Source organism: Oncorhynchus gorbuscha, linkage group LG07 (assembly GCF_021184085.1).
Source record: "Oncorhynchus gorbuscha isolate QuinsamMale2020 ecotype Even-year linkage group LG07, OgorEven_v1.0, whole genome shotgun sequence".
Taxonomy (NCBI): domain Eukaryota; kingdom Metazoa; phylum Chordata; class Actinopteri; order Salmoniformes; family Salmonidae; genus Oncorhynchus; species Oncorhynchus gorbuscha.
Genome location: NC_060179.1, coordinates 55,929,316 through 55,947,403, shown reverse-complemented (window position 1 = coordinate 55,947,403; position 18,088 = coordinate 55,929,316). Strand labels below are relative to the sequence as shown.

General features: G+C 46.3%; 1 long non-coding RNA gene across 1 annotated transcript; it reads left to right on the top strand.

Moving 5' to 3' along the window:
- Positions 1–12,604: 12,604 nt before the first annotated feature.
- Positions 12,605–13,560, top strand: LOC124039281. Its single transcript, XR_006839539.1, has 3 exons — positions 12,605–12,851; positions 12,961–13,082; positions 13,150–13,560. It is a non-coding gene; the product is annotated as an uncharacterized LOC124039281 (long non-coding RNA).
- Positions 13,561–18,088: the final 4,528 nt, after the last annotated feature.

Here is an 18,088-nt window from a genome sequence, read left to right as displayed (position 1 = left end):
ACAGAGACGAAAGCCTTGGCCAGGTCAATGAATATGGCTGCACAGTATTGTTTCTTATCGATGGGGGTTAAGATATCGTTTAGGACCTTGAGCGTGGCTGAGGTGCATCCATCAGCAGCTCTGAAACCAGATTGCATAGCGGAGAAGGTATGGTGGTATTCAAAATGGTCGGTAATCTGTTTGTTGACTTGGCTTTCGAAGACCTTAGAAAGGCAGGTTAGGATAGATATAGGTCTGTAGCAGTTTGGGTCAAGAGTGTCCCCCCCTTTGAAGAGGAGGATGACCACAGCTTCTTTCCAATCTTTGGGAATCTCAGACGACACGAAAGAGAGGTTGAACAGGCTAGTAATAGGGGTTGCAACAATTTCGGCAGATCATTTTAGAAAGAAAGGGTCCAGATTGTCTTGCCCCGCTGATTTGTAGGGGTCCAGATTTTGCCGCAATTTCAGAACATCAGCTGACTGGATTTGGGAGAAGGAGAAATGGGGAAGGCTTGGGCGAGTTGCTGTGGGGGGTGCAGTGCTGTTGACCAGGGTAGGCCAGATGGAAAGCATGACCAGCCGTAGAAAAATGCTATTGAAATTCTCAATTATAGTGGATTTATCGGTGGTGACAGTGTTTCCTATCCTCAGTGCAGTGAGCAGCTGGGAGGAGGTGGTCTTATTCTCCATGCACTTTACAGTGTCCCAGAACATTTTTGAGTTTGTGTTGCAGGAAGCAAATTTCTGTTTGAAAAAGCTAGCCTTGGCTTTTCTAACTGCCTGTGTATATTGGTTTCTAGCTTCCCTGAAAAGTTGCATATCACGGGGGCTGTTCGATGCTAATGCAGAACGCCATAGGATGTTTTTGTGTTGGTTAAGGACAGTCAGGTCTGGAGAGAACCAGGGGCTAGATCTGTTCCTGGTTTTAAATTTCTTGAATGGGGCATGCTTATTTAAGATGGTGAGGAAGGATTTTTTTTAAATAACCAGGCATCCTCTACTGACGGGATGAGGTCAATATCCTTCCAGGATACCCCGGCCAGGTCGATTAGAAAGGCCTGCTTGCTGAAGTGTTTCAGGGAGCGTTTGATAGTGATGAGTGGAGGTTGTTTGACCGCTGACCCGTTACGGATGCAGGCAATGAGGCAGTGATCGCTGAGATCTTGGTTGAAAACAGCAGAGGCATATTTAGAGGGCAAGTTGGTTAGGATGATATCTAGGGGGGTGCCCGTGTTTACAGCTTTGGGGTGGTACCTGGTAGGTTCATTGATAATTTGTGTGAGATTGAGGGCATCAAGCTTAGATTGTAGGATGGCTGGGGTGTTAAGTATGTTCCAGTTTAGGTCGCCTAGCAGCACGAGCTCTGATGATAGATGGGGGGCAATCAGTTCACATATGGTGTCCAGAGCACAGCTGGGGCAGAGGGTGGTCTATAGCAGGCGGCAACGGTGAGAGACTTGTTTTTAGAGAGGTGGATTTTTAAAGTAGAAGTTCAAATTGTTTGGGTACAGACCTGGATAGTTGGACAGAACTCTGCAGGCTATCTCTGCAGTAGATTGCAACACCGCCCCCTTTGGCCGTTCTAATTTGTCTGAAAATGTTGTAGTTAGGGATGGAGATTTCAGAATTTTTGGTGGTCTTCCTAGGCCAGGATTCAGACACGGCTAGAACATCCGGGTTGGCAGAGTGTGCTAAAGCAGTGAATAAAAAAAACTTAGGGAGGAGGCTTCTAATGTTAACATGCATGAAACCAAGGCTATTACAGTTACAGAAGTCATCAAAAGAGTGCCTGGGGAATAGGAGTGGAGCTCGGCACTGCAGGGCCTGGATTCACTTCTACATCACCAGAGGAACAGAGGAGGAGTAGGATAAGGGTACGGCTAAAAGCTATGAGAATTGGACGTCTAGAACGTCTGGAACAGAAAGTAAAGGGAGGTTTCTGGGGGCGATAAAATAGCTTCAAGGTATAATGTACAGACAAAGGTATGGTAGGATGTGAATACAGTGGAGGTAAACCTAGGTATTGAGTGATGATGAGAGAGATATTGTCTCTAGAAACATCATTGAAACCAGGTGATGTCATCGCATGTGTCGGTGGTGGAACATAAAGGTTGGATAAGGTATAATGAGCAGGGCTAGAGGCTCTACAGTGAAATAAACCAATAAACACTAACCAGAACAGCAATGGACAAGGCATATTGACATTAAGGAGAGGCATGCTTAGCCGAGTGATCATAAGGGTCCAGTGAGTTGTGAGGTTGGTTAGGGTCACGGTGATTCAGACAGCTAGCCGGGCCATCGGTAGCAAACTAGCATAGGATGGAGGTCTGTTTTTAGCCACCTCGTGCGTTTCCGTCGGTAGATTAGTGGGGTTCCGTGTGTTAGAGGGGATCATAGGTGATTGTATCCCAGGCGTGGCTGATGTAACTCTCAGGAGTGGCTGATGGAATAATTGATATTTGATCCGGGAACGACGTAAGCCAATAGTCACACGGATAGCAGCTAGCTAACTAGCTGTGAGATCCAGGTGTAAATGTCCAGAGCTTGCGGTTGGTTTCTTGGTTTCATCAGACCAGAGAATCTTGTTTCTCGTGGTCTGAGAGTCTTTAGGTGCCTTTTGGCAAACTCCACGCAGGCTGTCATGTGCCTTTTACTGAGGAGTGACTTTGGTCTGGCCACTCTACCATAAAGGCCCGATTGGTGGAGTGCAGCAGAGATGGTTGTCCTTCTGGAAGGTTCTCCCATCTCCACAGAGGAACTCTAAAGCTCTGTCAGTGACCATCAGGTGCTTGGTCACTTCCCTGACCAAGGCCCTTCTCCCCCGATTGCTCAGTTTGGCCAGGTGGCCAGCTCTAGCAAGGGTCATGGTGATTTATTTGGGTAACCTTACCCAGATCTGTGCCTCGAAACAAGCCTGTCTTGGAGCTCTACGCACAATTCCATTCGACCTCATGGCTTGGTTTTTGCTCTGACATGCACTGTCAACAGTGGGACCTTGTACTTTCCAAATCATGTCCAATCAATCGAATTTACCACAGGTGGACTCCAATCAATTTGTAGCAACATCTCAAGGATGATCAATGGAAGCCGGATGCATCTGGGCTCAATTCCGTCTCATAGCAAAGGGTCTGAATATTTATGTAAATACCGTGTTTCTGTTTTTTTTATTTTATACATTTACAAAAATTTCGTAAACTTGTCATGCAGGTGAAAGAGGACCCAAAAGCGACTTAACAGAAACAGAGTTTATTTAAGTCCAAACAGGGAATAACAGAAATCCTCTAGTCTGTAGAGGGGAATAACTGGAGAAGCGGCCACAGACTGCAGGTCGCTTCGGGTAGGCGCAGGCCGTAGTTGACAGAGACACCTGCTCACACGCAGCATCTGATGAAGGCAAAAAACACGACAGGACAGGGCGATACACAATCACAGCAAAAACACGACAGGACAGGGCGAAACGCAATCACAGCATGGTGAATACTAAACAAGGAACCGACGGGACAGGAACGGAACACAAAGGAATAAATAGGGACTCTAATCAGGGGAAAGGATCGGGAACAGGTGTGGGAAGACTAAATGATGATTAGGGGAATAGGAACAGCTGGGAGCAGGAACGGAACGATAGAGAGAAGAGAGAGCGAGAGAGTGAGAGAGTGAGAGAGTGAGAGAGTGAGGGGGAGAGAGAGGGATAGAAGGAGGGAAAGAACCAAATAAGACCAGCAGAGGGAAACGAATAGAATGGGGAGCACAGGGACAAGACATGATAATAAATGACAAACATGACAGTACCCCCCCACTCACCGAGCGCCTCCTGGCGCACTCGAGGAGGAATCCTGGCGGCAACGGAGGAAATCATCGATGAGTGAACGGTCCAGCACGTCCCGAGACGGAACCCAACTCCTCTCCTCAGGACCGTAACCCTCCCAATCCACTAAGTATTGGTGACCCCGTCCCCGAGAACGCATGTCCATGATCTTATGTACCTTGTAAATAGGTGCGCTCTCGACAAGGACGGGAGGGGGGAGGGAAGACGAACGGGGTGCGAAGAAAGGGCTTAACACAGGAGACATGGAAGACAGGATGGACGCGACGAAGATGTCGCGGAAGAAGCAGTCGCACAGCGACAGGATTGACGACCTGGGAGACACGGAACGGACCAATGAACCGCGGAGTCAACTTACGAGAAGCTGTCGTAAGAGGAAGGTTGCGAGTGGAAAGCCACACTCTCTGGCCGCAACAATACCTTGGACTCTTAATCCTGCGTTTATTGGCGGCTCTCACCGTCTGTGCCCTGTAACGGCAAAGTGCAGACCTCACCCTCCTCCAGGTGCGCTCACAACGTTGGACAAACGCTTGAGCGGAGGGAACGCTGGACTCGGCAAGCTGGGATGAGAACAGAGGAGGCTGGTAACCCAGACTACTCTGAAACGGAGATAACCCGGTAGCAGACGAAGGAAGCGAATTGTGAGCGTATTCTGCCCAGGGGAGCTGTTCTGCCCAAGACGCAGGGTTTCTGAAAGAAAGGCTGCGTAGTATGCGACCAATCGTCTGATTGGCCCTCTCTGCTTGACCGTTAGACTGGGGATGAAACCCGGAAGAGAGACTGACGGACGCACCAATCAAACGACAGAACTCCCTCCAAAACTGTGACGTGAATTGCGGGCCTCTGTCTGAAACGGCGTCTAACGGGAGGCCATGAATTCTGAATACATTCTCAATAATGATTTGTGCCGTCTCCTTAGCGGAAGGAAGTTTAGCGAGGGGAATGAAATGTGCCGCCTTAGAGAACCTATCGACAACCGTCAGAATCACAGTCTTCCCCGCAGACAAAGGCAGACCGGTAATGAAGTCTAAGGCAATGTGAGACCATGGTCGAGAAGGAATGGGGAGCGGTCTGAGACGACCGGCAGGAGGAGAGTTACCCGACTTAGTCTGCGCGCAGTCCGAACAAGCAGCCACGAAACGGCGCGTGTCACGCTCCTGAGTCGGCCACCAAAAGCGCTGGCGAATAGACGCAAGAGTGCCTCGAACACCGGGATGACCAGCTAACTTGGCAGAGTGAGCCCACTGAAGAACAGCCAGACGAGTGGAAACAGGAACGAAAAGGAGGTTACTAGGACAAGCGCGCGGCGACGCAGTGTGCGTGAGTGCTTGCTTAACCTGTCTTTCAATTCCCCAGACTGTTAACCCGACAACACGCCCATAAGGAAGAATCCCCTCGGGATCAGTAGAAGCCACAGAAGAACTAAACAGACGGGATAAGGCATCAGGCTTGGTGTTCTTGCTACCCGGACGGTAAGAAATCACAAACTCGAAACGAGCGAAAAACAACGCCCAACGAGCTTGACGGGCATTAAGTCGTTTGGCAGAACGGATGTACTCAAGGTTCTTATGGTCTGTCCAAACGACAAAAGGAACGGTCGCCCCCTCCAACCACTGTCGCCATTCGCCTAGGGCTAAGCGGATGGCGAGCAGTTCACGGTTACCCACATCATAGTTGCGCTCAGATGGCGACAGGCGATGAGAAAAATAAGCGCAAGGATGAACCTTATCGTCAGACTGGAAGCGCTGGGATAGAATGGCTCCCACGCCTACCTCTGAAGCGTCAACCTCGACAATGAATTGTCTAGTGACGTCAGGAGTAACGAGGATAGGAGCGGACGTAAAACGTTCTTTTAGAAGATCAAAAGCTCCCTGGGCGGAACCGGACCACTTAAAACACGTCTTGACAGAAGTAAGAGCTGTGAGAGGGGCAGCAACTTGACCGAAATTACGAATGAAACGCCGATAGAAATTAGCGAAACCTAAAAAGCGCTGCAACTCGACACGTGACCTTGGAACGGGCCAATCACTGACAGCTTGGACCTTAGCGGAATCCATCTGAATGCCTTCAGCGGAAATAACGGAACCGAGAAAAGTAACGGAGGAGACATGAAAAGAGCACTTCTCAGCCTTTACGTAGAGACAATTCTCTAAAAGGCGCTGTAGAACACGTCGAACGTGCTGAACATGAATCTCGAGTGACGGAGAAAAAATCAGGATATCGTCAAGATAGACAAAAATAAAAATGTTCAGCATGTCTCTCAGAACATCATTAACTAATGCCTGAAAAACAGCTGGCGCATTGGCGAGACCGAACGGCAGAACCCGGTACTCAAAATGCCCTAACGGAGTGTTAAACGCCGTTTTCCACTCGTCCCCCTCTCTGATGCGCACGAGATGGTAAGCGTTACGAAGGTCCAACTTAGTAAAGCACCTGGCTCCCTGCAGAATCTCGAAGGCTGATGACATAAGGGGAAGCGGATAACGATTCTTAACCGTTATGTCATTCAGCCCTCGATAATCCACGCAGGGGCGCAGAGTACCGTCCTTCTTCTTAACAAAAAGAACCCCGCCCCGGCCGGAGAAGAAGAAGGCACTATGGTACCGGCGTCAAGAGACACAGACAAATAATCCTCGAGAGCCTTACGTTCGGGAGCCGACAGAGAGTATAGTCTACCTCGAGGAGGAGTGGTCCCCGGAAGGAGATCAATACTACAATCATACGACCGGTGAGGAGGAAGGGAGTTGGCTCGGGACCGACTGAAGACCGTGCGCAGATCATGATATTCCTCCGGCACTCCTGTCAAATCGCCAGGTTCCTCCTGAGAAGTAGGGACAGAAGAAACGGGAGGGATGGCAGACATTAAACACTTCACATGACAAGAAACGTTCCAGGATAGGATAGAATTACTAGACCAATTAATAGAAGGATTATGACATACTAGCCAGGGATGACCCAAAACAACAGGTGTAAACGGTGAACGGAAAATCAAAAAAGAAATAGTCTCACTGTGGTTACCAGATACTGTGAGGGTTAAAGGTAGTGTCTCAAATCTGATACTGGGAAGATGACTACCATCTAAGGCGAACATGGGCGTAGGCTTCTCTAACTCTCTGAAAGGAATGTCATGTTTCCGAACCCATGCTTCGTCCATGAAACAACCCTCAGCCCCAGAGTCTATCAAGGCACTACATGTAGCACCCGAACCGGTCCAGCGTAGGTGGACCGACAAAGTAGTACAGGACTTTGATGGAGAGACTTGAGTAGTTGCGCTCACCTGTAGCCCTCCGCTTACAGATGAGCTCTGGCTTTTACTGGACATGAATTAACAAAATGTCCAGCAACTCCGCAATAGAGGCACAGGCGGTTGGTGATCCTCCGTTCCCTCTCCTTATTCGAGATGCGAATCCCTCCCAGCTGCATGGGCTCAGTCTCAAAGCCAGAGGAGGGAGATGGTTGCGATGCGGAGCAGGGAAACACCGTTGATGCGAGCTCTCTTCCACGAGCCCGGTGACGAAGATCTACCCGTCGTTCTATGCGGATGGCGAGAGCAATCAAAGAGTCCACATCTGAAGGAACCTCCCGGGAGAGAATCTCATCCTTAACCACTGCGTGGAGTCCCTCCAGAAAACGAGCGAGCAGCGCCGGCTCGTTCCACTCACTAGAGGCAGCAAGAGTGCGAAACTCAATAGAATAATCCGTTATGGACCGTTCACCTTGGCATAAGGAAGCCAGGGCCCTAGAAGCCTCCCCACCAAAAACTGAACGGTCAAAAACCCGAATCATCTCCTCTTTAAAGTTCTGGAATTTGTTAGAGCAATCAGCCCTTGCCTCCCAGATAGCTGTGCCCCATTCTCGAGCCCGGCCAGTAAGGAGTGAAATGACGTAAGCAACCCGAGCTCTCTCTCTAGAGTATGTGTTGGGTTGGAGAGAGAACACAATCTCACACTGCGTGAGAAAGGAGCGGCACTCAGTGGGCTGCCCGGAGTAGCAAGGTGGGTTATTAACCCTAGGTTCTGGAGGCTCGGCAGGCCAGGAAGTAACAGGTGGCACGAGACGTAGACTCTGGAACTGTCCAGAGAGGTCGGAAACCTGAGCGGCCAGGTTCTCCACGGCATGGCGAGCAGCAGACAATTCCTGCTCGTGTCTGCCGAGCATGGCTCCTTGGATCTCGACGGCAGTGTAACGAGCGTCTGAAGTCGCTGGGTCCATTCCTTGGTCGGTTCCTTCTGTCATGCAGGTGAAAGAGGACCCAAAAGCGACTTAACAGAAACAGAGTTTATTTAAGTCCAAACAGGGAATAACAGAAATCCTCTAGTCTGTAGAGGGGAATAACTGGAGAAGCGGCCACAGACTGCAGGTCGCCGGGTAGGCGCAGGCCGTAGTTGACAGAGACACCTGCTCACACGCAGCATCTGATGAAGGCAAAAAACACGACAGGACAGGGCGATACACAATCACAGCAAAAACACGACAGGACAGGGCGAAACGCAATCACAGCATGGTGAATACTAAACAAGGAACCGACGGGACAGGAACGGAACACAAAGGAATAAATAGGGACTCTAATCAGGGGAAAGGATCGGGAACAGGTGTGGGAAGACTAAATGATGATTAGGGGAATAGGAACAGCTGGGAGCAGGAACGGAACGATAGAGAGAAGAGAGAGCGAGAGAGTGAGAGAGTGAGAGAGTGAGAGAGTGAGGGGGAGAGAGAGGGATAGAAGGAGGGAAAGAACCAAATAAGACCAGCAGAGGGAAACGAATAGAATGGGGAGCACAGGGACAAGACATGATAATAAATGACAAACATGACAAAACTCTGTTTTCGCTTTGTTATTATGGGGTATTGTGTGTAGATTGATGGGGATTTTTTTATTAAATCCATTTTAGAATACGGATGTAACGTAACATAATGTGGAAAAAGTCAAAGGGTCTGAATACTTTCCGAATGCATTGTGTACCAGAGTCAATGCTAGTGAGGGGAGGACTGCTCATAATAATGTCTGGAACAGTACTCATGGAATGGCATCAACCCATGGAAACCATTCCACTAACTCCTTTCCAGCCGTTACCACGAGCCCGTGCTCCCCATTTAAGGTGCCACTAACAGGTTATAGAGCAAACAACGCAATTATCACAACACATGGGTTGTAAAATGCATTATTTTCCCTGGCTTGCCTTCCCCAGTGATTTTACCCACGCACCGCTAAATGTGATAACTGGCCAAAGGGTGTGTCGGATCACTAGGCACTGTAGTGGATATGTAGGTTCCACTAGGGGGCAGCAAAGGTCTATTTCAGTAAAATAACTGCTTACTACTAGATACATTATATCTGATGTTTTTATCTTTATAACTGTAACCAATTGCTGTATTGGTAACGAGTGAAATAAAAGTTTAGCAAAAGTAAGGTCAAACATTTGGTAACCAGTTATTAATACCAATAAGGCTCCTCTGGGGTTTGTGATATATGGCCAATTTGCCACGCATAATGGCTGTGTCCAGGCACTCTGCCTTGTGTTGTGCTAAAAACATGCCTTAGCCGCGGTATATTGGCCATATATCACAAACCCCCGAGGAGCCTTATTGCTTAACTATAATGTATAGATCATGTAAAGTGTTTTATTCTGACAATAAAGTTAGTAATTAGAGGTAAAAAATAAAACATCTAAAAATAAAACATAATTAATATAATCTATACTGAACAGAAATATAAACGCAACATGTAGTGTTGGTCCCATATTTCATGAGCTGAAATAAAAGATCCCTGATTTTTTAAATATGCACAAAAAAAGAATTTCTCTCATTTTGTGTACACATTTGTTACATCCCTGTTAGTGAGCATGTTTTCTTTGCCAAGATAATCCATCCACCTGATAGGTGTATCATATCAAGAAGCTGATTAAACAGTATGATCATTACATAGGTGGACCTTATGCTGGGGGAAATAAAAGGCCACTCTAAAATGTGCAGTTTTGTCACTCAAAACAATGCCACAGATGTCTCAAATTTTGAGGGAGCGTGCAGTTGACATGCTGACTGTAAGAATGTCCACCAGAGCTGCTGCCAGATATTTTTATGTTCATTTCTCTACCACAACGTCCTTTTAGAGAATTTGGCAGTACGTCTGACTGGCCTCACAACCGCATACCACGTGTAACCAAGCCAGCCCAGGTCCTCCACATCCAGCTTCTACACCCGCGGGATTATCTGACACCAACAACCTGGACAGCAGATGAAACTGAGTATTTCTGTCTGTAATAATGCCCTTTTGTGGAGAAAACCTCCTTCTGATTCTGCTTTCTGACTCCTCCTTCTGATTCTGGCCCTCCCAGGTCCACCCATGACTGCGCCCCTGCCCAGTCATGTGAAATCCATAGATTAGGGCCGAATTTATTAATGTATTGACTGATTTCCTAATATGAACTATAACTCAGTAGAATCGCTGAAATTCTTGCATGTTGCGTTTATATTTTTGTTCAGTATATTTTCATAATTTATACTGTTCTCCTCTCTGTGTTCCTGCAGTCATGTCTTCCTCAGTAGAGGCGTGTCCATTTTGTGGGAAAACTTTTCTCGAGACTTAACAGCCACCTTCCCAAATGCAAGATGGCTCCAGTCACCATGACAACACAACCCCCCCCCCTTGCCTACATAACCTAATCACATGTAAGAAGCGCAAAAAGACATCATCATCATCACCTTCAAGAATTTCTACTAAGAGTAAGACATTATCTTCATCATTTTCACCACCTTCATCAGCACCATCGGCAAAGACAACTAAGATTAAGAAAACAACATAATCTTCCTCATCATTGCAAACTACTAAGAAGAGTAAGTAGACACTGTCATCACCATCTTCATCTTCCACACCATCAACAACATCAACTAAGAGTATGAAAAAGCAGAAGCTCCTTGAGACTTTGATAGTCTCCAAGGAGAGTTGGGTTAAATATCCAGCCCAGACCCCCACGAATCTTAAAGCTTCAACAGCCACAACCAAGCTCAACGCAGACCCAGCCCAGACCCTGCTACAGTCACAGCCAAGACTAAACCCAAAGCTACTGTTCAGAATTTTATGAATAATGACTAAACAATATCTACATTTTCAATAGAACTATAACTAATTCAACTCTACTCTGTTTTATTATATCTGATTAATAAATACCATTCCAGTTAGGTTGGGGAGGAAATGGATTGTGGGTTTTAAGTAAGCAGAAAGGATCATTAACCTATGGTTGAACCGACTCAACTTAGCTCTGGGATGTTTAGATAAGGCAGCGAGTGTTTTCCTGGGTTTTCCATTATCTGGAGCTGTCTGCTGAATAGTGATCGATGAAGACTTCAGAAGTTTAATCTTGATTTAACTGTGTGTCTGGAGTGAGCGAGCGAGGGGGTGGGAATAAACTTTTGAACCTGTTGGGTCCTGGTCGAGAGGAGGAAGGACATTTTATAACCTATGACGTCATATTTTGTATATAAAGTGTTGTTCGTGGTTTCATGGCAGCGCGCTCCGAGAATAAATACTATTATCTAATTTTGATAAGACTGGTCTCTGTCTATTTTATGCAAATAAGAATCTTACAAATTCTCATAAAATAGACTAAGTGAATTCAATTAATAATCACATATTGGAATTATGAAATTACATGAACAGCTACTCCAGTCAAGCTCAAAGCAGCCCCAGCCACTGCTACAGTCACAGCCAGCACTAAAGCCAAAGCTGCTTCTAAGAAGGTGTCACTGAAAGAGCTAATTGAGCTATCCACTCAGACAGCCAGAGCTGCTGCCACACTATCCAAGGATCCTTTAGCAGGGGAAAAAAGAGAAGCAAGATGCTTCTGGCAGAAGGTGGAGTTTGGGAGCAGTAGAGAGGAGTGGTCAGCCCAGACCCCGCATCCAAGACCACACCACCAGCACAGCTGACCTCAAACTTGACCGTCAGTACAGCAAGAGAACCGTATTGGACCATAACCCAACCATAACCTCTGACCTCAATAAAAACAGTCTACGCATCAAGACAAGCAACAGGGACCACTCACGGTCAACCACGTTTCAACAGTGCTGGATCGTGTTCAGACCACGAACACTGATCATAACAAAATCCATCTATACAACAAGACCAGATGACTTTTCACGGTTGACCTGGTTCAAACCTCAACCACAAACCCTGCCCTCAGTGGTAACCATGAAACTGTTGGCATGTTAGCGCCCGATGCTAACTCAGCCCAATCACCCACCCTCAGACCTCACTAACTGGAACAACACTAACCGAGAGGATAAGAGATCTCAACAGCAACATACAACCCAGCCATCCCCCCTCCCTTGCAGCCATCACCTCTGTTCCCTCTGCCCCTTCCGTCACCTCTTCAGGATTACCCCACCTTGGCCTGAATAGGGGTTCACCCCACCCTTTTAATTTCTCTTCCTCCCTCTGTCTCTCCATTCCTGTACTCTGATCATGCCCCTCTCTCCCCTCCTCCCTCCTCACTCAATACCCCTTGGATCCCCCCCCCCCCCCCCCGTGGGGTGTAGTAGGTATGGACGCAACGCTTGAGATGCTCCTGCCCTATCAGAGGATACGACTCAAGATAACGTCATCACCCTGCTCTCTTACTGGCCCAATACTGGAAGGGCTAATGCTTCATGCATCTACTTGGTTCACTCCCTGTCTCCCATTCTCCCCTCCTCCTCTCTCTCACCCTCCTACTCTTTCTGCCCCTCCTCTTTTCTTTCTTTCACCTCTCTCCCTCTCATCGTTGCGAAGGCAGCAACAGCCAATCGGAGCGTGACGAGGGAGAGAGTGCCACTCAACACCAGGAAGTACGACACTGAGCAGAGGATAATGGGTCAATAGTGTTTGTCTAGTCCTACTTTATTTAGACTGGCTAACACCGTTAACCTTTGACACACCTACTCCCTGTAGAAGAGATGATGAATTGCAGGTGCACTGTCTCTAGGGGAGGTGAGGCTGAAGGAACTGCCTGGCTTGATCGCTAACCGAGCTCCTGTCAACCCCATACATGGAATACTGGCCCTGCACAGACGTAGGACACCCCGCACACACACAAACACACACACTCACTCACACAGTATCTTTTTCGATTATCCCAAGATATCTCTCTCTTCCAAATGTCATTTTCTATCTCTTTCTAGGATAGCAGTGGTACTACGGAAGGTACTGTATATAGACGTGAGGAAAGGTGGATTGGGAGGAGTGGCCATGCTGCTCGCTGGATACTGTATCCTCAGCTACACCTGCAGCTTTCCACACATCAGTAAGTGTGTGCATGTGCTTGTCAACTCAGAAAATCTTCCTTTAATGACTGCGTTTTCCCTCTATAGAGCATGATCGCTGGAGGAAGTACCACTGAGCCCTGGCGGTAAGGGTCAGACTAAGGGGAAACATCTGTCACTCAGGGACGGAGCCCCTAGTGGTGGAGACCAGATGTGCAGAGCTGTAGTCTGGTGTTACCTGGAAATAAAGGCTAGAAGATCTGAAGCTATGGCGAGTTCTCTACATAGAATCATCTGTGAGAGGTGGGAGAATGTGAACAGAGGCAACACTAAGGTGCTGAGAAAAAGTCTAATTTCAGTTTCATGTCTTCTAGTCTATACCAGGCCTATATATAGAAAGGTATGTGGACACCCATTCAAATTTGTGGATTTGGCTATTTCAGCCACACCCATTGCTGACAGGTCTATAAAACTGAGCACACCACCATGCAATCTCCATAGACAAACATTGGTAGTAGAATGGCCTTGCTGAAGAGCTCAGTGACTGTCAACCTGGCACCATCATAGGATGCTCCCAGTTTGTCAGTTTGTCAAATTTATGCCCTGTAAGTGCTGTTATTGTGAAGTGGAAACATCTAGGAGCAACAATGGCTCTGCCGCGAAGTGGTAGGCCACACAAGCTCACAGAACGGGACCTCCGAGTGCTGAAGTGCAGAGCGCGTAATAAACGTCTGCCGGGACGGGCTGGGATTTAAAAAAATATGTATATAGGACAAAACACACATCACGACAAGAGAGACAACACAACACTACATAAAGAGGGACCTATAAGACAACAGCATAGCAAGGCAGCAACACATGACAACACAGCATGGAAGCAACACAACATGGCAGCAGCACAAAACATGGTACAAACATAATTGGGTACAGACAACAGCACAAAGAACAATAAAGTAGAGACAACAATACATCACGCAAAACAGCCACAACTGTCAGTAAGAGTGTCCTTGACTGAGTCTTTGAATGAAGAGATTGAGATATAACTGTCCAGTTTGAGTGTTTGTTGCAGCTCGTTCCAGTCGCTCGCTGCAGCGAACTGAAAAGACAAGCGACCCAGGGATGTGTGTGCTTCAGGGACCTTTAACAGAATGTGACTGGCAGAATGGGTGTTGTATGTGGAGGATGAGGATGAGGGCTCCAGTAGATATCTCATAGGGAGGAGTGAGGCCTATGAGGGTTTTATAAATAAGCATCAACCAGTGGGTCTTGCAACAGGTATACAGAGATGACCAGTTTACAGAGGAGTACAGAGTGCAGTGATGTGTCCTATAAGGAGCATTGGTGGAGCACCCTTACCTGCCGATCTATAAATTACATCTCCGTAATCTAGCATGGGTAGGATGGTCATCTGAATCAGGGTTAGTTTGGCAGCTAGGGTGAAAGAGGAGCAATTACGATAGTGGAAACCAGGCCTAGACTTAACCTTAGCCTGCAGCTTTGATATGTACTGAGAGGACAGTGTACCGTCTAGCCATACTCCCAGGTACCGTCTACCTCAAGGTGCTACCATAGTGCGCACTGTAAAGTTTGGTGGAGGGGAAATAATGGTCTGGGCTGTTTTTCATGGTTCGGCTAGGCCTTTTAGTTCCAGTGAAGGAAAATCTTAATGCTACAGCATACAATTACATTCTAGACAATTCTGTGCTTACAACTTTGTGGCAACAGTTTGGGGAAGGCCCTTTCCTGGTTCAGCATGACAATGCCCGTGTACAAAGCGAGGTCCATACAGAAAGGGTTTTTCGAGATTGGTGTAGAAGAACTTGACTGGCCTGCACAGAGCCCTGACCGCAACCCCAACGAACACCTTTGGGATGAATTGGAACGACGACTGCGAGCCAGGCCTAATCGCTCAACATCAATTCTCAACATCAGTGCCCAACCTCACTAATGCTGTTGTGGCTGAATGTAAGCTACTTCCCGTAGCAATGTTCCAACGTCTAGTGGAATGCCTTCCCAGAAGACTGGAGACTGTTATAGCAAAGGGGGGGACTGACTTCATAATAACGCCACTGATTTTGGAATGAGATATTCGACTAGCAGGTGTCCACATTCTTTTGGTCACGTAGTGTATCAGTATATATCTGAAATATTTACAGTGGGGTAAAAAAGTATTTCGTGAGCCACCAATTCTGCAAGTTCTCCCACTTAAAAAGATGAGGCCTGTAATTTTCATCATAGGTACACTTCAACTATGACAGACAAAATGAGAAGAAAAAAAATCCAGAAAATCACATTGTAGGATTTTTAATGAATTTATTTGCAAATTATGGTGGAAAATAAATATTTGGTCAATAACAAAAGTTTATCTCAATACTTTGTTATATACCCTTTGTTAGCAATGACAGAGGTCAAACGTTTTCTGTAAGTCTTCACAAGGTTTTCACACACTGTTGCTGGTATTCTGGCCCATTCCTCCATGCAGATCTCATCTAGAGCGGTGATGTTTTTGGGGCTGTTGCTGGGCAACACAGACTTTCAACTCCCTCCAAAGATTTTCTATGGGGATGAGATCTGGAGACTTGCTAGGCCACTCCAGGACCTTGAAATGCTTCTTACGAAGCCACTCCTTCGTTGCCCGGGCGGTGTGTTTGGGATCATTGTCATGCTGAAAGATGCCCTCGTTGCCCTTGCTGATGGTTGGCTTTGTTACTTTGGTCCCAGCTCTCTGCAGGTCATTCACTAGGTCCCCCCGTGTGGTTCTGGGATTTTTGCTCAACGTTCTTGTGATCATTTTGACCCCACAGGGTGAGATCTTGCGTAGATCCCCAGATCGAAGGAGATTATCAGTGATCTTGTATGTCTTCCATTTCCTAATAATTGCTCCCACAGTTGATTTCTTCAAACCAAGCTGCTTACCTATTGCAGATTCAGTCTTCCCAGCCTGGTGCAGGTCTACAATTTTGTTTCTGGTGTCCTTTGACAGCTCTTTGGTCTTGGCCATAGTGGAGTTTGGAGTGTGACTGTTTGAGGTTGTGGACAGGTGTCTTTTATACTGATAACAAGTTCAAACAGGTGCCATTAATACAGGTAACGAGTGGAGGACAGAAGAGCCTCTTAAAGAAGAAGTTACAGGTCTGTGAGAGCCAGAAATCTTGCTTGTTTGTAGGTGACCAAATACTTATTTTCCACCATAATTTCCAAATAAATTCATAAAAAATCCTACAATGTGATTTTCTGGATTTTTTTTTCTCATTTTGTGTCATAGTGTAAGTGTACCTATGATGAAGGCCTCTCTCATCTTTTTAAGTGGGAGAACTTGCACAATTGGTGGCTGACTGAATACTTTTTTGCCCCACCTTATGTGTGGCATTTTTTATGATTTTTTCTGTTGTGATGAAAGGGAAGGATACTTCAACAGCACTTGTATTACTAAGACTAGTTAATATTACTTGTAGTGTGAACAGCAACGAAGTGAAACCAGAACCTGTGAAGGGCTCCCAAGACTGTCCACCTGTTGTCTGTCACTCTTGGACTGTTTTTGTATATGGCTCATGATTTTGCTCTACCAGCAACATGCTATGTTGTAAGTCTGTGGAGCCTTGAATGAATTGAATGTGAAATAATGACCAGCAGTATGAGTTTCATACTGGACCCCACAACAAACTGAATATCTAACTACTACCAATAATACATGTGTTGGCGAATGTATTAAATCAATCAGGCTGAGCCAGTTTATGATTGTATTCAAAATGAATTTATTATTGACCTATTTTTGCTGTTGTAGTAAACACACAAACTAGAAATGAACAACTGACAGTATTTTGTAACAATTTCTCTTGGAACACTTCAAAGCCAACAGAATAAAAAATTACTTCATTTTCTCATGTTTTTTTCTCTGGGGTTTTCCTTACAAAAAAATTATAAATATTTTGTGTTTCACGTTTTCATTTTTTATACCAAAAAAGCCCCTATACAAATCATGTAGATAGTGAGACAGACCAAAAGAAAGTCAACAGTGAAGATGGGTCAAGAAAGTAGAAATGTATTGCTCTCCTTGGCAGAAAGGGCATAGCCTCATACCTCAACCCCTCAAGACACTCCTGTGTGAAATTACTTCCCATATAGTCCACTACTTTTGAGTCACATAGGGTGTTACATAGGCTCTGGGTAAAAATATATGGGGAATAGTGTGTCATTTGAGTGTCGACCAGCAGACACAGTGGTCTTCAGGACCAGGGCTGAGAAGGCCACACCCAGTGGTTGTGTTCCTCTGCTCAGACACTGCTGGCACATGAAGACCTTACAACACCAGGATAGGATAGACGTGCCACATATGTTCTAGCAATCTGGTGCCCGACGCCACGGCACAGTCAAGGACGTGGCACGCAACCATTGGTTGATGTATGCAACGTTTGAGCAGGAGAACACGACCATTCAAGCCCTTACTCACTCAGACAGAAGACACTTTCTATCTAAGGCCTTCAGTCTGTTCCTTCAGTCAGTTTAAAAGCAGAGTTTAGCATACACTTGTCTCTCATCTCTTAACTGTGGGGAGGGAGAGAAGGATAGAGTGGAGGAGGGGAAACTAAGTGTGCTAGGGAACGAGTAACATTCATCCGGGGTGAGTGAACACACAACAAACATACGAACACACCAGCACACGTTCAGAGAGTGGACATACATATACAATCCATGACCTTCCAGGGTCATTGTATCACATGACAGTAAGACATTGCCATGGTTGCGTTTTGACATCGCTGGGACATACATCACTAACAACACAAATAATGGTGATGTTTCATTTAAAAAAATAACTAAATCTAATCTAAATAAAAAAAGATACACATGTCGTAACATTTTTCCCTCAATCTGAGGAGTTAGCTCCCCCCAACACCAATACACGTGTGTGTGTGTGTGTGTCTTGGTTCTACTATATTTGTGGGGACAAGGATAGTAAAACAATAAAAATTCTCCTCTCGTGGGGACATTTCCCACATCCCCATGAGGACAAATGCTATTTTAAGCTTAGAGGTTAGGTTTAGGGTTA